Below are 9794 nucleotides of genomic sequence, written 5' to 3'. Positions count from 1 at the left end.
AACCCTGCTATCTATCTTATCATACAAACAGCTTGCACGAATTCTGCTGAGGAGTTTGTATAGATCATGATGAAGTGAAGTGGGAAAAGGGGGCTCACAACCTTCCACAGTTGTTACAGTGGTTACAAGACAAGCTGGGTGGAGAAAAATACCTGCAAGTGCCTATTCTAAAGTAACAGACTATAGTGTAAGACATACATCAGCTAGTTCCACTGCCTAAATAATGTATTCATTATGTAACTAGTACTATCTATATGGTGATAAAAACCTTAATGTTAAGAGGTACCTTTAATTTTTTCTTTAAATCTATATTTTGTGTTAATTCAAACTATGATTTTGTTTGTTTCTCTAATTTCTGTGCAAAAGTGTACGAGAGAGGAGAATAATTGCAATATCGTTATACACCATGTGGCCTTTACTTCCACAGTCATTCATTGTATATACTTCACATTCAAAAATATGTTAAATAATCACAAATTGTAAATAGCTATATTTTTAATTTTAAAAAATCAATTTTTTAGATGCTACAAAATTTGAGTTTTTATAGGTTTTCTTATCTCTGTAGTTATATTCAGTAAAAGTTTATACTCATAATGAAAAATAAAAAAACAAAACATTTGATTCCCATAGGACAAAAACTGACTAAGATTTTTAATTTTAAAGTTTGAGATTCGGGGGTTGTATACAAATTGAAAAGCAAAGTGTTTGTCTTTGTGTGTAATTAAAAACTAAATATATCAGTTTAGAAAAACATTTCTTGTGGTAACAAATAAGTGATGAGCATTGCTGTCATGAAATGTTTTTAATCAATGAGACTTTCAAAAGAAGAATTTATTCCTGGAACTCGTGTTTTATAAAACAATGAGAGACTTCATGATTACCATATAACCAAATCATGACATCACTTAGACTAATGAATTTTATTTTTATGTGATTGTTCGATTAGGATTATAAATTATTAATAATGTGTTTAGCATTTCAAAATTTAGAAATTTAATGTGTGAAAGTCTTTTAATGTATGATACATAACAAAATTACAAATTGAAGAGTATAATAAATGGCATTAAAGTGAAAAAAAAATCAACCTTGAATTTTGGTTTATTTTAAAATGACCCCCTTCCAGGCAAGCATAGGAAGACAGCAAAAAATTCCAGATCTTCAAATTAAATATCTTCATTAATTTTTATCATTCAGAGTTAAACTATTTGTGTCTTATTTTGTATAATGATTATAAATATTTTAAGCATAATTAGAAGGACCATTAGATTTTGTAATTTTTAAAAACCAAAAAAATATGTATAAAATTTAATTTTGAAATTTAAAAATGCCAAAACCTGAATATCTGTGGCATTTAAAACAATTTTTATAATTGCAAGTATATACTTTGTGACCAACAGTTATGAAATTAAAAGCCACATAAAGACTTCTAGGGACAAATGGTATATAATTAACAATGAAACACAGAGTGTAAAAAATATCTTTTGTTACAGACATAACCTACTTTTATAAATGTTAGCTATTACAAAAGATATAAATTAGTTTCTCTTTTTTGGTTAACAAAAGGACTCCATGGAGGATCTTCACTCTTTCGAAGAAAGGTAAAAAGCAAAAGTAAGCTTCAGCAATTTTTATCTAGACTGCAGAAAGTTATGGCTAATTATTATGTAGAATATGGGTTTAAGGTAGTTTCTGCAACATACAGCTGAAGATAATTGCTGGCAGTCAGCACTGGATTAAGATTTTTGGAGGTCGTAAGCACTTGAAAGATTTGAGGTTTCCTACATATATGTACACTAGTCTTTCTCTTCATTCTTTTTCTGTCTTGGTTTTGATTTTGCTACACTTTCCTTTCCATGGGAAAACCATAAACGGGAAATCTTTTGATGACTATTTTCTTGAATACCTAAGGGCCTTCTTGTGGTGCCCCAGCTTTCCTTGATTACCTAAGCACGTGCTTATACTGCTTAATGGTTAATTCAGCCCTGCTTGCAATGAACAATATAGTAGACGAAAAAAGCCAGTATTAGCAGCCACAAGCATACTTAAGCTTTTTTCCAGCAGAAAGGAGGATCCACCACTGTTACCTAAGATCAGATACTGATAGATCCAAAATTGAATACCGGCGAACACGGTAATTGCATGGGTATTTATATGGTTTTCCCAATGTGCAAGCGGTATTTATCTTTAAAAATCCTTCACAATAAGCATCCCTCTTATTAGGCAGATAGCCTTTGTATACTTTGTCTTCATCGATTGACTGACTCTATAGTAGTCAACCTGATTCCTGATCCTGGCTGACCAACGCTAGGAGGATGAGAAAAACGTCTCGCATACCAGATCGGAAAAGCGTACAGCCTTCCAAAAGTCGTGACCACACAACAAACTTTAAACCCATAAGTTTTGTCCACGTGACATAAGCGAAGCTAAATCGTTACGTAATCGAATCTTAAGTGAGTACGTAGTTAGATATCTGAGAGCAAGCAGGTGCTTAAGCTTCAAACAAAATGTGAAATATCGTGAGCCCATGTCTCAAAAAAAGAAATACGCACGCGGTTATTCGCCAGAGTATCTGAAGGTGGGTTCTATAGAATCTGTTGCAAATAAACAACATCTAATGTGTTTATTGTGGCATAAAACATTATCTAATGAGGCAATGAAGCCATGTCGATTGCGAGAACATCTTTTTACAAAGCATTCAAATGCCAAGGACAAGCCCATTGAATATTTTCAGGAAATATATAAAAAAACTTCAAAATCGTTCAACTATCATTGGATCATTTAAGAAACAACGTACAAAGAGCGAAGATGGATTAATTACCACTTATCGCATTTCACAATTAATTGCAAAAATTGTAAAAGCTATAATATTGGAGAAAAATAATACTCTCTATAAAAAAATTTATCTCAACAGTAATGCATCAAGACATACCTCAAATTTTGAAAACGTTGCCCCTAAGTGTAAAGTAAAGCGACGAATTGATGAAATAGCAATGTTGAAAACAAACTTATAAGTATTCTGAAAAACTGGTTTTCCATGCAACTGAACGAATCTACCATTGAAGATAAATGATGCTTGATTGATGGTATATGTACGCTATTTCGATTAAAACAATATATTACGAGAAGAAATGCTGTTCGAAATAATTCTCATCACAGATACAAAAGGATTATCTATATTTAGTACTGTGAGAATATACTTTACAAAAAATTATATTCCTTTGAATAATACTTTTGCATGCGCTATTGATGGAGCATCATCAGTGGTAGGTCACTATCGTGGATTTGTTGCTTATTTGAAGCAAGAACTGCCAACTATTTTATGTACTCATTGTGTGGTGCACAGACAACATATTGTAGGAAAACATTTAAGTCTGTATTCATCATTACACTCCCGGATTTAGCGGGGGGCAAGCCGGGGTTCTTTGCCCCGGGCGGCAACTTTTGAGGGCGGCAAATATAATTTATTCTTACAATTTGCACGACCAAACATGACTGCATATATCATCCCTGAGGACATGAAACCATGATATAAAGATCTCTTCATTTAGATGGGGGCGGGCAGCAGAAAGACGAAAAACTAAAAATTTTTTATTTGTTGGACGCAAGCAATTGGCTGGTCATAGAAAAAAATGAACGCTCACCAACAATCTTTCTTAAGCAGTCAATCAGTATTATTAGCCGGTAAAGCGTAAGCCTCAATCACATTGAACATGATGACAGACATTTGACATATAATACAGAACATTAGTAAATAATGAAAAGCTTATGTTTTGGTTTACATATTCTAAAGACAAGAATGCAATTTGTTGTACACCCTGCAAACTTTATCAGAAACATGGTGCTTCCGTTACACCATACAACAGGATTCGTTAATTAGAAAAATGTTTTAGCAAAATTAACTGAGCGCGAAGCGTCCACAATCCACAGAGGTGCATGATTAAGTGGAAAATTCGAGTACGATAAATGAAATCGTGCCAAGGCATCGATCACGACACTGAGCCACCCATTCATACAGAAAAAGAAAAATGGAGAAAAATTCTATTATAGTCATGAATGCGGTACTATAGCTTTCAACAAACTGTCGTTCTTTTCTTGGGTGTGATGAAATCTTAAGTACCCTGTTCACAAAGTGTCCTCGACCTAGCGAAGGAAATTTTCTGAATTTAATCTCTCAACTTGCCAAACATAATTCAACTCCTAAGTACCAGTCAAAGCGCCTAACAAAGGAAAAGGGATCATATTTACCCCATATGTGTCTCATACAGAGAAAAATGAACTAGGTGACTCAATACGTAAAAACGTGTGATGATTGTGTGACATAAAGGAAAATTTTATTGTTTTCATAGAAGTTGGTGGAAAGATAGGAGAATGTATTTCTGAACGCATTGTAGAAAATTAGTGTTATAATTGACACTTGATGATTTAGGTATTGGACAATGTTGGTGTCAGTTTTACGACAACGGGTCTAATATGGCTGGCATTTCTAAAACAGTACAAGCATGGTTTGTTTTCGTGGATTTCTTCATGTGTACCGTGAATCTGAGCCAGTTTCCTTTAAAACGTTCCTCTACGAAAGCACTTCTCTAAGCAGATAGCCCTCCTGTTTTTTCCATATTCATATAGTAAAAAATCCAACCTAATTTAACCAGTATGCAATAATACGGAATAGTGAGAAGCTTAGGGGATGGCCGTTGTTCCTAGAACGGAAAACGAATGGTGGCGAGGACTGGAGGGTTAGAAGCACTCAGGATTAGAGTTAGGATTAGGCTTGAATCCGAAAGTATGCTCACCAGAAAGGCAATTCTCCTAGGAGGGGACGATTTTCTAATTATGTAACTTAGGTACGTATTTTTCCTTTATAGAAAAAAAAGAAAAAATGGTACGTAAAGAATTTAGTATAAAATGGAGCTTAGGTGTTTACCTCGGGCCCGGTGGCACAGTGGCTAGCGCATCGCGCAGCAGCACTACAAGTCCGGGGTTCGATTACCGGACTGGGCATGATCGACTCAGCCTTTCATCCCTTGATTTCCATCACTTGGGTCGATAAAACGAGTACCAAGTTCGCTTGGGGAAAAATACTGGGGGTCCTGCGACAAGCTGACCACTTGTTCAGGGCATATCCTTACGCACCTCGGGGCCCACGATCAAGAAAGCAGATTTCGGGCACTGCATTCCTTGGCCCATTAGAGCTGTTACGCCTCTGAGTTTTAGTTTAGGTATTTACCTCAAACCCTACCTATTTCTGTATTTATTAAAGAAATTAAAACTTTTTAAAGGATGATGGGTGAGGGCGGCAGTTTTAGCTTTTGCCCCACGTCAGAAATATCAAAGATCCGGCGCTGCATCATTAACTCTAATAATTCAAGCTGTAAATAAGATCAAAGCCAATGCAAAGAATGATAGAACGCTGCGGCAGCTTTACCAGCACAATAATAAAGATTTTATTACTTTTGCACACAAGAGTTCGGTGGCTTTCAAAGGGTACATGTTTGTCTAGATTTGCTGCATTATATGACAGTGCCATATAATTTTATAATGAGACCAGTCTGTGTCAACAGGTAAAAACAGTAATGAATAATGCCTTTTACTTGGCAGATATTTTCAAGAGATTTAACGATGTCAATTTGCAGCTTCAAGGAACTAAAAAAAATCTTGCAGGCTGCAAAAGTATCGTGCTGTTATTTATTGACAAACTTCGTCATAGTCTACTGAAGAAAGAATTTCATCAGTTTCTTCAATCATCATCTATAAAAGGTAATCAGGACCGTATTTACGCATAAGCTACACAAGCTATAGCTTAGGGCCCCCACTTTCTTGGGGGCCCCTCATAAAATTAAAATAGAGTATAAATGGTATTAAAATATATTATAACAGACTTATAAAGGGGCCTCATATCTCAAATAGCTAAGGGCCTTATCAAGGCTAAATCTGGTTCTGAAGATAATGTAACTGCAGAGGATGTTGACAGATTCAGAAGCTACTTCAACTTAAACTGGACATGGGAAAACGATTTGAGGATATTTTAAAACTGAAAGTATATGGCGATGAAAAATCCTTTTACCACAAATACTGAAAAGTTTGATTCAACTTCCCAAGAACTGTTAGAAATTAGATATGATAAAGAAAGTAAACATAAATTCGACAGTGGTTTGAATATGAAAACTTATGGCAAAATAAAAACAAAATACCGGTCTTATATCCAAATATGTGGAAAATTGTATTCAGGTTGAAAGGTTATGGCAAAATAAAAACAAAATGCCGGTCTTATATCCAAATATGTGGAAAATTGTATTCAGGTTGATACCTTTCTCTTCCTAATATCTTGAGTAATCAGGATTTAGTGCTGTTAATCATATTATGACTAAAGAAAGAAACCCCTTGAATATTTTCGAAAGGGAAGACCTTCGTTTGTTTCTCCCAAAAATTGAACTGGATATTCAATATTTAGTGTCCCAGCATCAGCCTGAGAGATCCCACTAACAATTCAATTAACTAATGTAATTTCTATGTATGCAAAGTATAAATAACAAGATATATTTAACTACTGAAAATTGACTTATAAAGATTTATTCTGCAAAACTTAGCGAAAATCCGACATAGCACTTAGTAAGTAATTTCCCTGCTTTGTAAGTCACCAAAACTGGGGAACCGGTGAGCGGTTAAAAAATTTTACTACTAACAGAGATACAAAAGTGGGCAGTAGGTACAAAGGCTTGACCATCCCTGATATATACCTTTAAAATCTCTTATTTCTTTTTCCGTCCTTCTAAAAGATTTGTTGAATTTACTGCAGGTAGACTTCCTTAAGAAAAAAGAATACAACTTTTGAATATGTTAGTGTCATATAGATGTTTTTATCATTCTTGAGGCAAATGTGATTATTGAAACTTTGAAGAATCACAAATTCGGTTCTTATAATATTCGTATTCGTCCCAAATCTAGACAATTTGCTAGTGGCATTCCTGTTGGTACTCGACAATGTCTGACTTCCTCTTTTAGAGTGGTCACTAATTTAACTTCGTGTAATTTTGCGCAGGTTGCCGAACTTGATCTGTGGATAAAAGGAAACCATTTTAAGACTTGTGGCTCGTCATAGTAACCCTGTCAATGGCAGGCTTGGAGTTCGAACTCTTGCTTTCTGAAAATAAAGCAAGCCTGTGTGGCGATTTCAGTGCTCATAGTAAACGTTGGAATTATAGTGACCCTAAAAGAGTTGGATTGGTATAATGGACAACTTTCAAACTCGAATAAATTAGAACTTCTATTTAATGATTCTCATGTCCCTGCTTACTTACATTATGATGATAACGGTATAAATCCTGACTTGACATTGATTTCTTCTGATATTGCTGATGGGGCTTTCAGAGAAATTCTTTATGATCCCGGATCAGGACAGAGTATCATTATCACTAGATAATTATCCCCAAGCAAACTTTGCTTACAAGAAACTTAAAGACGCCAAAATCAGATGGAACTTTAAAAAGCTAATTGGAGAGCTTTTACACAAGAACTTGAAGACACTTTTAAATCTCCAAATGACTTTTTAACTCCAACAGCAAGTATTGATAATGCATTCTCCAGATTTTAAGAAACTATTTCTTCCTTTGCCAAGAAATTGATTCCTAGGGGACGACAATTTAAATTTAAACCTTTCTGGAATGAAAGGTTAAATTTTTTACGGAACATTTCTTCAAAGGCCCGCAGAACCACCAAACAATCTAAGAATCCTGTGGATATTATGAACTCTATAAAATCTGTTGCTATTCTTCGGAGGGAAATACTGATTACAAAGCGAAAGTGTTTTAATGAATTTATTAGAAACACTTATTATAGAAAAGATGGTAAAAAGATTTATAGATTCGTAAGTAATCTAAAATTAAGCTAATTGTGAATCTTAAAGAACCTATGAGAATGGGGAGAAGACTTTTAACTGACAACAGAGTTATCTCTAATGCTTTGAATTGTTTTTACTCCAAAAGACAAAGATTGAAGACTGAGGATTGTGAGAAGGAAGATCAGGAGATTTTGTACTAGCTCTACGCCATTTAACTACATTACAGATATTTTTGATAGGAATTTTTGCATACTAGAACTTAAGGAGGCTATCGGACAAATTAAGATTGGAAAGTGTCCTGGATCTAAAGACAATGCTCTTGTCGCCTTGCTGTTTTTATTTAATCGTAGCTGGACCCTTGGAGTTATTCCTGTAATTTGGAAAAAGGCCATCGTGGTACCAATTCGTAAAAAACACAAACCTGCAAGCGAGTTGAATAGTTACAGACCTATTTCTCTTACAAGCATTCTATCAAAGGTCATGGAGAGAATGATAGTTGCTCTGTTAAACTGGTAACATTGAATCATACAATCTGCTATCACTTGACAGGGCGATCTTCAGAAAATTCCACTCTACTAACCAACAGGTTGCTTTTATGAGTCAATCTATTAAACACTCTCTGAACCGCCGACATTCCGCTCTTGCAGTCTTTGTGGACTTCGAAGTAGCTTTCGATAAAATTTGGAGACTCCGCATTGTCCAGAAACTGCAGAACATGGAGATTGGTGGTAGGGTGTTGATGTGCATTAAAGACTTCCTGTCACAGCGGTTTGTGCTACCCGTTTTGGTGACTGTCTCTCGAGCTTTAAGCAGAATGAAACTGGGCTACCTCAGAATACTGTATTGAGCCCAATTTTGTTTAATATTCGTATTAGTGCTGTTATTAAAACTTTGATTTCTGATGGCTTGGTAAAGGTGTCATTGTTTGCCGATGTCTTGGTGCTCTACAGTACCTCTACAAAAGATAAATAATCTAAACTTAACTTAATCTTGAATGTAGTTGTTGGGAGACTTGGTCAGCCGTTTTCTGAAGACAATATGACTCTAAACACCGATAAGACTTCTTGCCAATTTTTTACACTTAATAATCACTAACAACTTGCTCCTGAACTGACTATCTTAACGAAAGCATACAATATAATGACACTTCTTTCTATTTGGAATGTGTTATTGACAAGAAAGTTACTTAACATGCTGAGCATATAATTAATAAAGCCGAAAAAAGGCTTCCAGTTCTCAAGAGCATGAGACCCAAAGACGTTTTATAGCATGATTTTTTGATAGTAAACGTTGCCAAATTATTAATGACTTGCCATTCGAGTTGCTTATTCCTTCCATTTCATCTCGTTGGACCTTCCATTTCATATGTTGGACCTAGCTCAGAAAATTAGACAATCGGATCTTCCTTCCAGGGCCTTATGGGTAATCGCTTTGGAGACCATCCATAACTGTTACGCTTCCGATAACTGGTTACATGTGCAAACTGACGATTCGCTTTCTGATTTTTCGCAAGGCGCCAAAGCTGGCATCTTTAGTGAACACTTTTGTTTTCGCTTTCCGATTGGAAATTTCACGACTCACTTTGATGGAGAGATGAAGTCTATTCTTATATCAATTGAAGAACTTTTTATACCTCAAAATTTCTTTAAAAAAGGTTGTGATCCTTTTTGATTCTTTTTCTGCACTACAAGCTCTTTATTCCAATAAAGAGCCTGAAAACCCCCGCTTCCTAAAATGTGGAACTTTGCTTGCGAATTTTCCTAATAGGGTGTCCTTTCAATGGATACCCTACCACTGAGGCATGAGGAAAATGAGAGGACTAATTATCTTGCCAAGAAAGGATCTTCTGGTGTTAAGAAACCCCTTGGGAAATTACGATTCTATTCAGCTAAATTGGAAATAGATAGGATTTCCAGGTGATTTCTGTTGGAAAACACTTTGTGTAGCAAACAATTTCACA

At 35.2% G+C, this 9794-nt stretch overlaps 1 protein-coding gene across 1 annotated transcript in view; it reads left to right on the top strand.

Annotated features, from left to right (window-relative positions):
* Positions 1-401, top strand: part of Orp8 (Oxysterol-binding protein-related protein 8) — a 298051-nt gene extending 297650 nt beyond the window's left edge. The window contains exon 23 of the mRNA XM_085812018.1: positions 32-401. The gene's annotated coding sequence lies outside the window, so the exon portion shown is untranslated. The remainder of the gene's footprint in view (positions 1-31) is intronic.
* The last annotated feature ends 9393 nt before the right edge of the window (positions 402-9794 follow it).

This window comes from Stegodyphus dumicola, chromosome 2 (genome assembly GCF_044657685.1).
Source record: "Stegodyphus dumicola isolate Sdum_Otavi_A_Nest chromosome 2, ASM4465768v1".
Taxonomy (NCBI): domain Eukaryota; kingdom Metazoa; phylum Arthropoda; class Arachnida; order Araneae; family Eresidae; genus Stegodyphus; species Stegodyphus dumicola.
The sequence above is the reverse complement of the archived record's forward strand: the minus strand, read 5'-3'. Positions and strand labels throughout refer to the sequence as shown.